The sequence below is a fragment of the Gorilla gorilla genome, chromosome 10 (assembly GCF_029281585.2).
Source record: "Gorilla gorilla gorilla isolate KB3781 chromosome 10, NHGRI_mGorGor1-v2.1_pri, whole genome shotgun sequence".
Classification (NCBI taxonomy): domain Eukaryota; kingdom Metazoa; phylum Chordata; class Mammalia; order Primates; family Hominidae; genus Gorilla; species Gorilla gorilla.
This window is the reverse complement of record NC_073234.2, coordinates 53,240,202-53,257,172: the sequence shown is the minus strand read 5'-3', so window position 1 is coordinate 53,257,172 and position 16,971 is coordinate 53,240,202.

Here is a 16,971-nt window from a genome sequence, read left to right as displayed (position 1 = left end):
GGGAACTGCTGGTTCATATGCTTTGCTTTTCTATTCAACTGTTGTTCTCTTTCTTATTTGATTTACATCAGATCTTTATATAGAACATTACCTCTTGCCTATAATAAGAGTTGCAGGTAATTCTTCATGATTTTTCATTTTGACTTTTTTTTTTTCTTTTTTGACACAGAGTTTCGCTCTTGTTGCCCAGGCTGGAGTGCAGTGGCACAATCTCAGCTCACTGCAACCTCTGCCTCCCGGGATCAAGCGAAATCTCCTGCCTCTGTCTCCCGAGTAGCTGGGACTACAGGCATGCACCACCATGCCCGACTAATTTTTGTATTTTTAGTAGAGATGGGGTTTTACCTTGTTGGCCAGGATTGTCTTGAACTCCTGACCTCAAGTGATCCACCTGCCTCGGCCTCCCAAAGTTCTGGGATTACAGGCATGAGACACTGTGCCCGGCCTCATTTTGGCTTTTGACTTTGTTTATGATTATTCTTTTTGTTTGCCATGCAAACACTTTTTATTTTTATATGGTCAAATTTATTGTTATTTTATTTTATGGTTTCTGGTTTCATTCATAGATTTTAAATTTTTTTCTCCTGGCTCCTTTAAGTTCTTCTAGGGTTAAATTTTTACATTTAAATTTTTGATCCACATACAACTGATCTCATTTTAAGGTATGAGATATACATCTGAACTTACTGTTTTTTCTCCCAAATGTCTGCCCAGTTGTGCTGGGACATTTATTGAAAATTCTATCTTGGCTGGGTGCAGTGGCTCACACGTGTAATCCCAGCACTTTGGAAGCCCAAGGCAGGCAGATCTCTTGAGGTCAGGAGTTCAAGACCAGCCTGGCCAACATGGCAAAACCCTGTCTCTACTAAAAATACAAAAATTAGCCAGGCGTGGAGGCACACACCTGTAATCCCAGCTACTTGGGAGGCTGAGGCACAAGAATTGCTTGAACCCAGGAGGCAGAGGTCGTGGTGAGCCGAGATCATTCCACTGCATTCCAGCCTGGGTGACAGCAAGAAAAGTCTATCTTTCCTAACTGGTTGAAATGCCATCCTCGCTCTACTATAAATTCCAGTTTCTTTGTGCCCATCTCAGTACTTCTGTGTCCCCTGCCATGTGTATCCAAGCACCAGCACCACAGTGCCTTTTTTAAGGCTCCATGCAGCTTAACTACAGGTCCCTGGGTCTGCAGACATGGAGATTTGCTGACCCTGAGGTGGGATGAGGAGGTAGGGGAAATAGCAAAAGAGTTGGATATTAAGATCAGAAAGCTTCTGGGCTCTCTCCAAAGAACCCCTAGCATCTAAAATGGCTTTGCTCCTATACCTCCTCTCAAAAAAAGAAAAAAAAAAAAAAAGAGAGAACAAAGAAGTCCGTTTCCTTATTAAACAGCTATTTGTCCAGCCTGAAAGAGCCCCTCTAGTCTAACCCTGTGCATGCTGCTGATCCTCTCCCAGAGTGCCTTCCAAGATTATTTCAGGAGCCTAGGAAGGCCCTAAGTGTGGCTTTGATCACCATATTGGAAACGCTTCCCTCACTGGCTCCCTGGGCTCCAAGCCCAGTACTTGACAGTTGCCTGTAAACTGAGCAGGTCTTTATCTTAAAGACATTACAATGGACCCTAAACAAACACATTAACAACCACTCAGAGACCTAACGCTGGCCAATAAACAAACCCCCAGGAAAGCTTACTCAGAAAAGGTTCCTCCTTCCTGCAGCCCCTAAGGGCAGATCCCGGAGTCCCTCCATCCTCAGCCTGCAGGCTGCTTTCCAAGGGCTCTCCAGCCCTCCCTGCAGGAATGTAATCATCTGCCCTGCGTGCCCTGCCTTCTCTCACCTTTACCCACAATAACCCAGCATGGTCACAAGGCACTCAGTGCATACCTATTGCAAATAAAACAAGAAAGTAAATCTCCTTCAAAGGAACAGCTAATAGCTCCAGGCTACCAAAAACAATGTGTTCCATGGGAGCTAGTGATTACCCTATATACCAAGGTTTTAAATTTAAGGTCTTTAGATGAGCTTCGGAGGTTCCCTGAACCCCTACAATGATTTGCAAAATTTATATGTAGACTTATGAAGGGCATTTTTTCCCTAAGATACCGGGAAGGAGATTCCCTGTATCATCAGGGTTCAATATCAAATTTTTTTTTTAAATCTAGATATCTATGGATAAAAGGATATGATGTCTAGAATTTGTTTCAAAACATTTCAGTTGGAGGACAAAGAGTGGGTGAAGTAGGTGCAGTTATGGATTAAACAAGATTGGCCATTAGTTGATACTTATTAAAGCTAGTGATGAGTGCTTGGAAATTTATTATATTATTCTGTCAAGAAAGAAGTGGAAGGAAGGAAGAAGAAAAGGAGGGAGTGAGGAAACCTTTGCTACAGACTACGCTGAAAGAACCAGACAGACCATAGTATACATCTGCTATTCTCATAGTCCTAGCTTTATAGGAACAACTGCCCAGTGGATTGCCTGGTCAGTGTTTGAAAGCCTGGCAAATTTGTGGGTGCAGAGGCATGTTCTTCTCACTCTCACCCCCACTCTCTATCCTGAGCATCACCCAGAGAGAGGGACCAGAATCCCTGAGGCCATCTTGGTTCATCTGCACCGTCTCTCCTACACCTCTTCACCCCTCCCCTCTCCACTTCACTCCAGGCTGCGTTGGGGTTGGGAGGTGATCATCCAAGGCCCTGGCTCTCCATCGAGACCCCAGCCAGGTAGAGCCCCTATTGCCTGAGCAAGCTTGCGCAGGATGGGGCTGGAGCTGCACTATTTGGATCTTCTTGGAGTAGAAAATTCACAAATTCCAAGCTCTGCTCCCAAAGCAAACCTCCCCAGCCCAGGTGGCTGCATCCTTCTCCTCCCCTCCACCCAGTTCCCTGGGTCGCCAAGCCGGAGGCTTTGAAAACCAGCTTGTGTTTGGTTTGTGAAAGCACCAATGTTTGCAATGTTTGCCCAGCAGAGAAGGAGCATATTTTCTCCCTTCCAAATGCAAACTCAAAAGATGCTCCACAAGTTTTTCTTCAGACTTTCCACAGGAAACATAAATAAGAAAGAAAAATGACTTTAGGTGCTGAGACCTGAAATGGAATTTCAACCCTGAAGGAACTGCCTGTAACAAGCACTCTCTGTCCTTCAGTGAAGGCTTCGAGAGCCTGGGTGCATGTTTCTTTCCTCTGAGCAGCCTTCACAGATGAGGCAAGGGGAGGAGCTGAACCAGTTCTTAGACCTGACTCCCAGCTAGGTCTTCAGCCCCACACAATGAATGGCCGGTGACTGGCACAGCAGCTGAGATTCCCTGGCTACAGTGTTCTTTTTTATCTTTCTTGATTGTGTTAGGGTAGAACAAATGAGGGTGCTGCAACCTGAGAGGCCCAGCCACACTGCAAGCCAGCACAATCAGAGTGTGAAGTGTGGACACGCCCCCCTGGAACACGAGGCCACAGTTTGCCACCTGCTCTGCCCTTGTCTCCGTCTCGGAAGAAGGACATCCCTGATCTGTGGCCTCTGTCCTCATGGATCTTATAATTATCAGACAAACACAACCACAGAGAGGCTGGAAGGCAGTGCTTCAGCATCACACATATATGCATCGGTGACCCAGAGTTCTGATTAATCTTAATGCACAGATAATTGGAGCATTTCTTGCTCACAGCTTATAGCCACCAAATGACTGCTTCCAGGTTAGGAGTTTGCAGAATATGTACACACACGGAGCCCTACAAAAGGCTCCAGACCCAAGAAATACAGGGTTGAAGTCAGTGTGGACAGTTCTAATGCAGCTAATACATTCTAACTGATTTGTTGTGAGCTAAGGGTTGAGTGTTTACACTTCAAGGTCACTGTTTCTGTCTCCTGACATCTGAGAACCTTTCTTCTTCTTCTTTTTTTTTTGAGACAGAGTCTTGCCGTGTCATCCAGGCTGGAGTGCAGTGGCATGATCTCGGCTCACTGTAACCTCTGCTTCCCAGGTTCAAGCGATTCTCTTGCCTCAGCCTCCTGAGTAGCTGGGATTATAGGCACCCCCCGCCAGACCTGGCAAATTTTGTATTTTTAGTTTCGCCGTGTTGGCCAGGCTGGTCTCGAACTCCTGGTCTCAAGTGATCCACCCACCTTAGCCTCCCAAAGTGCTGGGATTACAGGCGTGAGCCACCGCGCCTCACCCAAGAACTTTTCTTCTTAAGGTGTTTTCCTTTCCCATAGCATTCTATCTTTGGATAGGCCCAACAAGGCCATTGAGCATCTACCCTTTTTACAAAACATATTATCAATCTTATAGCCCATATGTTTAGTGATAAGTCAACTAAACAAAGCAAGGGACCCCACTGGAAGGTGCTTGTGGGAAGTGTACCCTTCCATCTAGGACTTCACTTTGATGTACCAAATTCTGAGAAAGACCCCAGAAGCCATTTCCTTCTTGCTGAGGTTTATTTATCTTGTTTATCTGAAGCCAGGGCCAATAACCCAAATGGCTACAAAAGTTTCTCAGCATTCGATTAATCAGTCCCATCACAGACAAGTCAACTAACCTGCAGACCCACGTGCTGTACTCATAGGCGGTGCTGGTTCTGGCAGGGGTGATCTGGGAGGAGGTATTTCCCGGAGGTGTTTCCGAAGGGTGAGGCACTAGCTGAAGTTGGCTCTGAGATTCGAAGCGGAGGAGGAAAGGGAAGGTGGAGTGCTGATGCTGACAAGGTGAGGAAGAGGAGGAGTAGAGGTTACCAGCGCTCAGAGCATGGGTTTTGGAGGCACACAGATCTGTGCCCAAAGGGCTATCAATGCTCTTCCACTTCATTGCTGAGCAACCTGATGTGTTCATACGTTCCCTGATATGTAAAAGTGGCACAATACTTGCGTCTACCTTATAAAGTGCCTGCAAGCACTAAGACAAAATGTAGACAGAGCTTAATGCAGTGCCGGACTCAGTCAACAAATAGCAAATGGAAGTCGTTCTCATTAAACAGCAAAAAGGAAGTAAAAAGGAAGACAGAGGAAGACAAAGGGGAGATGGGGAGGGGATGCCGTGGGAGGCTGTGGGTGGGGTGCAGAGGCTGACACTGCAGACAGCAGCCCCTCACCCAGCTCCATCTCTGGGCGCCTGGGACAACACAGCTCTCCGTCCAGACAGGCTGCTCAGATGTTTATTAAGAAACCACCCATAAAAGTTATTGGAAACTTTACACTTGCAGCATGGTCTCTGCACACTGCCGAGCTGCCACGGCTCTCAACAAGGCCTCATTCACAGCCCTAGGCAGCTCACTTGCCTGCCCCCAGCCCCTGGGTCTCAAGCCCACCGGGGTGCCTGCCAGCCCCCGCCCCCAGCCCAAGCCTGGCCTCCTTCCCTCCCTTGGGTCTGAGTGATTTTCTGATTTGCCTTTTCCAAATGTGAAATCTTTGAATGAGGTCACAAGGCAATGTTTCCTAAGTGCAAAGGTCCCTGGGTGATTTTAGGTAGAACTTGGATGAAAGTTTTGCATTCTAATAGTGTTATATATAGTATCTATATTTTAATGTACATGTGTATGTATTTTGGCAGGGACCAAACCTGTAAAACATATTTATTTTAATAAGTATTGGAGGAAAAGGTAGAATATCAATCCCATGTTACAGAGTTTTCATTTCAAGTAAACGAGTAAAGTAAAAGAGAATGAGAAAGTTGACTTAAGGAAACCATAAAAACAATCATAGTCTAGGTGACCCTCAGATCTAGCAAATCGATCTGGGAACACTGCGTGTGATCTCAGCCCTCACCTAGAGCTGTCTGGACACAGCAGTCTGATGGACACAATTTTGTTCTACACACGGAGGTCCTGCCCCGGGCTGGTCAGAGAGGGGACCTGCTCCTTTTCCAGAGAGTTCTAGTGACTTGTCCCGGCTCCCTGGGTCATGGTTCTGCCTGTCCCCTGCCAGTCTGCACTTGGCCAGACTTGTTCTACTGAGACACTGTCTACAGGCACAGGACAGCTCCTCAGATCAGCACCCAAGGCCCTTCTCATCCAGCTTTCCTGTCTCTGTCCCTGGTTGGCTTCTCCACCAGGCCCAGTGTACTCAGGGCCAGGACGGCGTGGCTCCTCTCTTTGGTTTCCCCTCTGCTTAGACTGCTCTGCTGACACGATTTGCCCACTGGCCTGACTTGTTCCTGCTCCCCCACCTTCTCCCAGGCTCCCAAACCTCCCCCTCCCTGCAAGTGGGGCAGATAGTACAGCATCATGCTCGAGTTCAGGCTCGAGTTCTAATCTTATAACTACTGCTTGCCAGCTGTGTGTGCTTGAGCCAATTGCTTAACCTCTCTGTTACTCAGTTGCCTCATCTGTTATGGGGGCAATGGCAGCAACATCTTCCTCCTCCCAGGTTTGTTGGGAGAACTGAATGAACAGACAGTACCAGATTCACAGTAACAGCAAGTACACTGCATGGCTGTGCCTTCATTGGAGTTTAGTTCTTGCCAAGAGCAGCCTTTCAGCACTCATTTTCCAGGGAGTAGGTGCTTGATCTGTTGGCTGATTACTGATGTACCATGAGGTGTTTTCTACATACAATCACTTGATCCCTGAGCCTGAGAGCTGAGTTTCTTTCCTGGATCTAACAGCCCTGTGGAAACTTGGAGAGCACTTATTCCTGGGCTATCGCACAGCCGTCTCTTCTCTGGAAGGTCTGGTCTCCAGGGCTCTTCATGGAGCTTGTCTTCCTCTGTCAAGTTTGGCCTAGGAGACGGAATCCTCCAGGAGCAGGCCTGGCTGGGGATGCACATAGACCTTCCCCGGCACAGAAAGGACAGTGCCTGGGGACACTCAAGGCCATCTTCTCTGAAGCCCACCCACACGGACAGACTAGAGAGAAGCCACTAGCACACACCCAGACACTAACTTGTGCCAGACACTAAGTTAGGTGCACCCTACAAGGTCCAGGCCCTGGTCCTTTAGCCCTTGCTCAGGTGGCTACAATGACAGCTCCAGAGCCTGGGGATTGGGGCGAGTTCTCCAGAGCCTGGGGGTTGGGGTGAGTTCTCCAGCTGTCAGCCTGTGGCCACCCTGGAGCATGCTCAGAGGGAGCGGGCTCCAGCCTCCTGCCTTCCCTCGCCCCAGGCCTCAGCCTTTTCTGAAAGAAATGTTGTGTTCCCTTGGCCCTCCCCACTTGCCACATCCCCTTCCTCTCACAGAGCCCGGGTCCCCCAGGCTACAGTCCAGCAGTCCCTCTGTGAGCAGACTTCCAGTGACACATGGCTTTGTTAGAAACCTCATTAGCAGAGACAGAAAGGCGAGAGGCAGCTCAGAGAGGCATTCCAGGTGTCAGTTAAGAGGGGCTGCAGGAGGAAAAGGCCATTAAACCACAACTAAGGTCAGCCCCCGGTAGAATGAAAAAACAATAAACTGAGACCTTGGAGAGTGGTGGGAAGGTAACTGGGGAATTGAGGGGGGGTACCCCTGCCTCAGGCTGGGGAGGGAAGGCCTTGGGTCCTGGAAGGGCCACCAGCTTGTCTTGCCTGATGCTGGGAGTCTCAGAGGCTGTTCTGTGTAAACTCCTGGAGGCAGGGACTGGGCCCCAGGAGACTCTGAACCCCGCGCCCAGCGCACGCTCAGCACACCACAGGCACTGGGCACGCGCCTGATGAATGAGTGGAGATTGAGCCTGGCGCACAGGAGGAGGCTGGAGTGCTTGCCATGCATTAGGCGCTGGGCTCGGCACTGCCTGTCTGCAAACTCTTCGTACCCCAAGACGTGAGTATTATTAGCTCCCTTTTAAAGATAAGCAAATGTAGACACTAGAATATGTTATTTTGGAGCTCCCCAGACTCTGGGAATTCACTAGAACTCTACCTATTGATACTTGGAACTTCTGAAACAGACACACTCCTTCATTCCAGAATTAGTCATAAAAAGGCTGAATGAGGCCGGGCGTGGTGGCTCACGCCTGTAATCCCAGCACTTTGGGAAACTGAGGCAAGCGGATCATGAGGTCAAGAGATGGAGACCATCCTGGGCAACATGGTGAAACCCCGTCTCTACTAAAAATACAAAAATTAGCTGGGCGTGGTGACGTGTGCCTGTAGTCCCAGGTACTCAGGAGGCTGAGGCAGGAGAATTGCTTGAACCCGGGAGGCAGAGGTTGCGGTGAGCCGAGATCGCGCCACTGCACTCCAGCCTGGTGACAGAGCGAGACTCCACCTCAAAAGAAAAAAAAAAAGGCCGAATGCCTGTGGAGGCTAAGGCAGCACACTGAAACTCACTCCTGAAGGGTCATTAGAATGATTGTCTGGTATCTGGAATTCCCTGGCCTGTCAAGGATGATGGGGGCTGCCCTGAGCTGGGGAACATGCTCGGCTGAGGGAGGTGGAGGACAGTGGCAGGCCTGTGTGCACTCCCAGCGTTGCCTCAGTGAGCTGTTTGCCTTCACTGGGCAGGGACCCACAAGGGTCATGTATTTTTGTCATGCCTGACGGGGAATGCACATGATTTATGAAGTTTTTTTTAACCTGAGGCTTCCTCATAAAAGAGCTTTGAGAAGACTGCAGCCAATCTGGTTATGAAAGGCCTTCCTTTCTGGAATCTGTTAGACAAGATATTGTTGACTGCCTGCCCTCAAGAATGAGGGACCACGTGTGCTCCACCCTAGGTCTGGAATGGTCCAAGACCCCAGGAAAACTGCACGTGGATTTGTACCTTGTTCCCCTATCCCATCTCAGGCTTCTTGCCCTCTACACCCTCTTAGCTGACATTTCTACCCCCAAGAAACCTGCCCCAAGAGATCTCTGAGTCCCTGATCCCTTATGCCCTTGACATCAAAGGTCCAAGCTTCCCTGGACAAGTCACTTGACCTCATTGAGTCTCTTTTCTCATCTGCAAAATGAGCATAAAAATATCCACCTTGAAATCTTCATAGTAAGGGGTTTAATCAATGTCTCACCAGTTGGAAAGCTCTCTGAGCTCTCTCTCTCTCCACGTGTCATTTAATCTTGTCTCCCTAGCACCTAACAGAGTGCCAGGCACATAGAGGCCAATACCAAGTGGCAACTTGTAGAAATGACTTCTACTGAATTCAGTGAATTCAGTGATGAGGAATAAGTAAAATGTGTTTGTAAACTGCAAGCACAGTGCCTGGCACTTGGTAGGCATTTAGAAAATTTGGGTTATGCCTGCATTTGAATCTGACTCTCCCCTACAGATGCCGGACCCAAGACTCTGGCCCCAGTGGTGAGGCAGGGACCCCAAGGTTCCAGCCATCTCCTCCTGGCCTGACTGGGGCTGCAGGGGACCTCTGTCAGTCTCCCTCCTTGGCGCCCCCTCCCCCATCCCAGACCCCTGGCCTCTTGATATCCCGGCAGCAGCCCCCACAGCCCCTCTGGGGTGGTGGGCGTCCCTGTGTCGGCACAGCTAGGCTGGGCCCGTCTCCAGGGAAGGGGCTGAAGGGTGTGAAGGACTGGTGTGTATGACTTTGTTTATTTTCTCTGAAGAATCCTGCCTGAGCCCTGCTATAAAAATAACCTGCCTGGAAACCTCATCTCCAAGGGGTAGAAAGAAGCTTTTGTATCCAGGGAAGCTGCTCTAACTGCCTCCCTGTACCTTCGCCTCAGCCCATGCATCAAGGAGGAGCCAGCCAAGGTGATGAGGGGCCAGGGCAAGGGAGAGGGATGTGTGGGGAGGGAGGAGGGGACGGAAGGGCAGCTCAGCAGCCTCTTGCCCTGAGCACGGCAGAAGCCTTTCACTTGTCTGCTTGACCCAGGAAGATCCAAAGGAGGAACTGAGGGAGAGAGAGGGAAAGAGGAAGTCAACAAGAGAAAAAAACACTGGATGTTGAGAGAGACAAGGAGGCCAGGAGACAGAAGATCAAATCCAGGACAGAGGAGGGGCATGGGGAGAGTGGGGAGGAGAGTGAAGTCAAAGGAGAAAGAAAACCAAGAGACGTGTATGCAGAGACACAGAGCTCAAGGGATCAGAAAGAGGCTGTGGCCATGTTTACAGACGTAGCTTAGCATGTGGTCCCCACCACCAAGGGAGAAAGCAGGCGCAGCCAGGCTGTCCCTGCCACCTGCTGGGTTCCTGCTCTGCTGCACAGCCCAGCTTCCACTCTGGCTCAGGCTGTGGCAGAAAAGACAAAGGTCCCCCGAGCACCCACTATGGCCAGGCCCTGGGTGAGGCGTGAGACCAAGCCCCACTAAGGCTTCTCAAAGTGTTCCTTCCCAGGAGCCAGGCCTGATGGCAAGAAGCAAGTCTTCACTGTCACCAAATTCAGGAGGCCTGGATTCAAGTCCCAGTTCTCCTGCTTTTTAGCTGGGTGATCTTGTACAAAACACTTAGAATTTCCCAGCCTGGTTCTCTTATCTGTAAACCATAAATAGTAAACTTCCCTGTCTACCTCCCGGGGCTGTTGAGCAGATCTAGGGAAGCATATCTGAACAGGTTCTCCAAGTTGTATGGTGCCAGCAAGACAAGAGGGAATGACCCATTCCTTTAGCCATATTTCTCTAGGTAGCCATCTTAGGATCATGGGTGAGCCATACGGAGAATGAACCAACATAGGAAACTCCTATTACCTCTGTTTTCACAGTAGAGGAAACTGAGGCTTAAACAGGTTAGTAACATGCTCACCATCGTGTATTAATAGCTCTTAGGCAACAGAACATGAATCCAGGTCTCTATATTCAGAGTCTGTGTAGACCCAGAGTGCTGGGCCTTCTCTCCAATCTAATGGCAGAGGCTGCCCAAGAATGACCTGGGACAGTCTGCTCCACTTCCTTTAAGGATGAATTAATTTCCAATTGTTCTATGCAGGCCAGACCTATCTCTCCTTGGAGACTGCACAAGCAGGTGAGCATTAAAGGAAGGCGGGAGGCCAATTTTTGCCCAGTATTAGGAAGAACATTGCTATTGTTCCAGCAATGAAATGAGCTGCCTGAGAGAGTCCGAGCTTTCTGTGGCTGCGAGGCCAGCAGACCAGGACTTGCAGAGACCACTGGTGCCTATAGGAGGCACATGCTGGGCTTGACAAAAGAAAGCCCAACATTTTATACTCCTTAAGTCATCCCCAGCCCATGCCTTGTTTCCCCATCCGCACAGTGGTTGGAGCAAGACTAGATGAAGGCTGAGGTCTTGTCTAGCTCTAACTTTCTAGAATTCTGGAATTCCTGAAGGCAGGACTCCAGGCCTCAGGGTCTGGCCAAGAGAACAGAGACGTGGCTGTTTGTCCAGCTTGGTGGAACAGTGGAGCTTATTGAGCTTGCGGTTCCCTGAAACAGAACCAGTCAAAAGGCATACGCAGAGAAGGTAAATTCATCTGTGGGTCTGGTGAGAGTCACTGAAAAAAATGTAGTGCTTGAGGACTGTCCAAGGAGAGCCAATTTTCAACTCATAGCCTGTGATGCTGCGCCCAAACAATGAGAACAGCACACTGGCCTTCATCCAACCACGGCCAGAGGGAAAACAGTGATCTTGCAGATGATGTCCTCATCGACAGCAGTGACCAAGCGGCCCTTCATGGTGGGGGCTCCTTAAAATGGTTCCCCTTCCCTTGCAGGCCTGGTCAGGTGGTGTTTGTAAAGCAAAGGGAACCCTTTTAGAAATTTGCCTTGAATTAAACGATTGTTGTTCATGTGACCAAGAAGTGTTTATTTCAGCAACAGAAAGACCTTCCTAAGTTTTGAGCCCAGAATTAGAGTGAGGCGGGCTGGGGTCTACTCCCTGGATATGTTTGAGTTAGACTAGAGGCTGGGAAGTGGACAAGATGCTGTTGTAAAGCTTCTAGTGATCGCTATGGGACGTTCCTTCCACTCTTTACTCTAATGACGATTAATGTTGATGCAGTGACTATTTTAATGTGCTTAGACACCTGCAATCCCATTTGGCCTTCACTACAATATGCGAAGTAACTGGCTAATATTATGTTAGGTAGTAGATAGATAAGATTATGCCCATCTTAGGAGAAAATGGAGGATCAGAGAGGGTAATTCTAAGGGCCCTCAGTTAGCAAATGATGGCTTTGAGGCTTGAACCTAAGCCTCTTGGCCCCAAATGCTGTGCTCTTCATAGCACTCTGCCATCCCTCCGCCCCCATTTTGGGGCCATGCAGGGCTGATTTTTCCAGGCTGCTTTTTCTCTTGTTTAGGGACAGTGCAAAACTATTGGAGCTGGATTAAAACCTTTACAAATACCAAGTTTTGAAACGATTGGTATTCAAAATAAAAGCAATTCTAACGATTAAGTATAAAGAAGTCTGACGAAGTTCTAACTTTTGCCATGAGGACTACTTTGATGCTTTAAAAATATGAAATATCAGAAATTAAATCTTAATTTTTTATATAGTACCCCTGCCTTCCTGTGTCTTAAGTAGTTTCTAGTCTGTCCTTGGCCCACTTAGTCCTGAGGACTTCCTAACACCACAAGCCCCAGAGCAGAAAGACAGGCTGTACCAGAGCGGAGCAGGAGGTGACTGTTGAGTGGGAGCAGGGAGCAGGAGCGGTTTTGGGAGTGGGGCCCAGGCAAGCAGGAGGAGCCAGAGAAAGTTAGGCTCCCACAGAGCTGTGAATCATATTCTTCCTGAGCTTAGGAAATGCAACAATGACCGCCATCCCTACCCTCAGGAGGAGACAGACCTCAGATCCAGAAGGGCCATAGCAAAAAGTGGAAGAAAACCAGTCTTAGGAGTGTCCAGTAAGAGAAGTAGAAAAGGCACTAGAGATGCTCTGATTCCCTGCTCCCAGTGGAGCTGACTCTACCCTCCAGAACCTTCAGGCTGGGACTCCTTCCTGCATTCTCTGGTTCCTTCTAGATGCCAGTCTGGGGATGAAGAAGGCTGGAGTTCAGTTCAAGGGGACCTGTCAAGTATCCCACTGGCATATTTTCCAGTCTTCCTCACTCTTTCTGATAGCATAGAGGCTGGAAGGGGGCAATGGAAGGGATTACAGGAAGAAGACAGAGAAAACAGTGTTAGCAAGTGGATTCTGAGTCCTTTAATAATCAATAATAATTAATATTAATAACTGCAAATTAATAAGCATCTGCAAAACTCTTTTAAGTAATATAAACAGCTAATAAGTCTTTCATTCCTGGCCTCCAAAAGAAGTAAAATGTTTGTTTGGGGAGCAGCCGGCTTACAGGCCTTCCACTGATTCTTCCTAACACAGTCCCTCCTGCCCACCCCATCTCCCTAGCAGTCCTGTCACTTGTTCCTGAGCCACCCATCCTTTTAAAAATCCTGTAGAGTGATGAGGGCTGGCTGTTTTCTGGCTGACGGTGGGAGGGACTGGAGACCCCTGTATGCTGGTGGGGCAGCCCAAGGTCCCTGAGGACCCAGGGGTGGAGAGCTGCTTGTGGAAGCTGGAACAGTGAACAAAGAGGCTTTTGAGCAAGTCCTCAGCGAAAGCTCTGGAGAGCCAGTGGCTTCAGCCAGCCTCCCAGCTGCCCTCATACCCCCAAGGACTGGCTGAGGTAGACTGCTGGCTCTGGCCTCTTCTCCCCGGAGAGATCCCTCATGTAGCTTTGTGCCCCAAATGCTGCACCGCAGTGCCCAATGCATCTGAAATGTCACCAGAGATGGGGTCATCCCCCCAAAAATGTCCTCTCATTCCTTCTCTTTTCTAAGAGTAGAGACTTTGGAGTCAGATCTTCTCTCAGTGCTAGTGTCTTCTATTTGCTGGTTGAGTGATCCCGAGCAACTGACGATCTCCATGAGCCTCAGTTTCCTCATATGTGAAATGGAAATAATGGTATTATGTACTTTATTGGTTTGTTACACAATGCCTGGCACATAGTAAGCACTCAGTAGACACCAGTATCATGGTTATTATTCCTGATATTCACCCATCCTCCATTCCATCTTGCCCCATGGCTCCTGCTAGACTGGATCCCATTCAAGAAAGGGGTCCATCCAATGAGAAAGCATCAGTCTGACCCGGAGCTGAGCTCTTCCTGGATGTGATAGGGGCCTGTGGTTCCACAACCTAGGGGTATAGGATTGGGGTCATGTAGGGGAACTAACTTCAGGCACTAGGGGCAAGGTGATGTTGACACTGACCTTAGATGACTGAGTGGACTTTAATGGGCATATCCGCATCACTTACAAAGAAACTGACTCATACAGGGTCTTGGAATGTTTGAGTTCACTGGTTCTCAGGTTTTGAGGGGGTTCAAGGGTCCCAGAAGAAGCTGGCTAAACTCATGAAACCTCTTTCCAGCAAAATGTAGAATTCTACATGTTTTGTGTATATTTCAGGGGGTTATCTGTGGCCCTCAGGTTTACCCCTCCTCAAGCTCTTCTCTCACCTCGCAGTTCAGAGACTGAAGTCCAGAGGGGTCAAATAACTTGCCTGAGGTCCCACAGCTTGCTAGTGGCATGGCTGTGGCTTGCATCCAGATTTTAACAGTCCTCTCTTTCCCTCCACTGGAAGGTGGCATCTCCATGCTGTTCTTTGGCTGAGATTGTGTTCACTCCCCTACCGGGCACTCCCCTACCTGGGCACTCCCCTACCTGAGCAAGTGCCACCAAGGTGGACTGCCTGGGGTTCTGAGGAGGTTGTTTAAGGGTTAACTCAGGTGGGTCCCACATTGGGTAAAAGAAACCAAAAAAGGCAAAGCCAGAGCCCAAGCCAAGAACCAAGAGCCACCCTGCACATGGTGGTAAAGGGTTAAAAGAGTTGAGCGTGGCTGCGTGTGTGTGTGTGCTGAAGAGCAAGGCTGCATGTGCAAGGGCGCACGTCCCTCATTCGCACATGCTGGTGGTACAGGAGCAGCACTGCAGGCCAGCCCGGGAGAGAGGTGCTGTGCACTCCTGGTATGAATGGGCCTCTGTCTGCAAAGCTGTGTGAGCCTCTGTGTGTGCAGGTCCCATTAACTCACCCTCAGCCACATGTGGAAAGGGGAGGAGAGACCTGGGGAAGCCCAAACCACTCAGAGTTCTTCTGGTTTTAGACTGAAGTAGAAGACACAGGAGAAAGAAATTACACAGACACAAACTCAAAATAGCACACGCACATATGCATACATGCTCCCCACCCCACTGGTGTCTGGTCATAACCTTCTCTTCTCAACCCTATTCTCAACCTATTACCCAGCTGGGCACTTCTGGGGGAAGAATCTTCAGCTAATTCCTAAATCAGACTCTAGAAAGCTGACTTTATTTGCTTTGTGGCTGTCTCAGATTTGTCCTGTGCCTGAGTCTGGGAGTGGCAACTCATTCCCTGACTCACCTGCAGCTCTTGCTACGTGGGCTCATCCCTCCATCCAGCCATTGGGCCTCACTCACACCACTGTGCCTGTGATGGACGGGCTTGGCTCACATTCTGTCCTGGGCCCCATGTTCCCACTCCACCTTCTAGTGCTCTGTGGGCCTGGGCCCCTATTGCCTTTGGCTGTGGTTTGTTTAATGGAGCAACTCCCATCTGGGAGCAACCCAGAGCTCAGGACACAGGGAGATAGTTGTCCAGGCTTGCTATTTTTTCACCAGAGGAGCCAAACCACAGTGATGAGCTCAGTGGCCTGGTGGCACCTTCCTCATTCCTCCTATCACTAGCCAGGCCTCTATTCCCCTGGCTGGCCCTGACTAACAGTGGCCTCTGATGTAGGAATTCCAGTTACCCATTGAGAGACTTCCTGGGTTGGAGTCTGGTCCCCTACACAAGGAGAGAAGGAAGATCTGAAGTAGCCAAAGCTGAGAGAGAGAACTTGGGGACCAAAGGATAGGCCCATAGACCAGTGACCACACTACATTCCTCCCTCTATCTCCATGCCTGGCACAGAGTAGCTCCTAGAATACTGAGTAAGCAGTTGAATGAATAGAAGGATGAATGGAGAGATGGGTAAATAAATAAATGAAGACTCTTAGATTCATGTAAACATTCTGTTAAAAATAGAATTTGATTCCCTGGCCCCGATATAGGAAAGAAGGAAAAAGAGACCTAGCTTCAGAAGGTCCAACCATGCAATCTTTGAGTCTAAGGGAAATCTCTCAGCTCAGGCCCTTTATGGTGTGTCTTTGAGACTCCTTAGAGGTCTAGGATTTGGTAAAACTGGCTTTTCCTCCATTCTTATATCTACTTCTCAGGCCTCTTCTTGCAGAGCCTGTTTTGCCCACTAGAAGAGGCTTTACAGCTGCACAAAGCAGCAATGGGTTGGGGTGGAGGTGGGTGGGAGGCGATGTGGCTCAGGCTACCAGGTGCCATGGAACTGAGCCCTGGGACAGGATATTTTAGGCTGGGGCTAGAGCAAAGTGTTACGTGCCTGGGCCAAGAGATGCCGAAAGTTTCCAGCACCATAGTAGGCATTCACTAAGTATTTGTTGAATGAATGAATGAATAAATAAAATATTTCTATGTCCTCTGCTCTCTCAGTGATACCACACAATCCTTTTCTGGGGGTAGACAGGATTTTCAAGAGCCCTAGACCACTAGGGACCTTCTTTTGAGGGTAGAATGAATCAGGATCAGTAGCCCTGCTGAAAGAGAAAGGGACAGTGTGTATACCTCCTCACCACCACACTAACCATGATCTTCACCCTCCTTCCTCACCCCTACCACCAGTTACTGTGGTGTCGATATGGAAGCAGGGGCTACCAGGAGGGGACAACATAAAGCCAGCCTGTGTGTGCCTGTCCAAGTGAGTGAGGGGATGTGAGATGGTCTCAAGCTCTGGGGAAAGGCCTCCTCACCTTATTGGCTGGGGTGTAGGATGGTACATGGAACTGAGGGGCATGGGAGATGGAGGATGGTCCTCTGGTGAGAAGGGGAATGGCTGACGAGAGATAGGCATCTCCACACCACCAGGGCCAGAGCTGTGGGGCTTGGAGACTCCATTCAAGAGTCCTGTAGTTCCCTTTCCTAGCCAGACCCAAAGGACCTTCTCTGGTGCTGAGATCTTCAGGGAAATGCTCAGAGCTCCTCAGGAGACCTTGCTGCTAGGGTTTGGTCACTATTCTCTGTTGCAATTTGCCTTGAGAGAGCCCAAGTGGGTGCCTCCCCTCTGACTTAGATCTAGAAA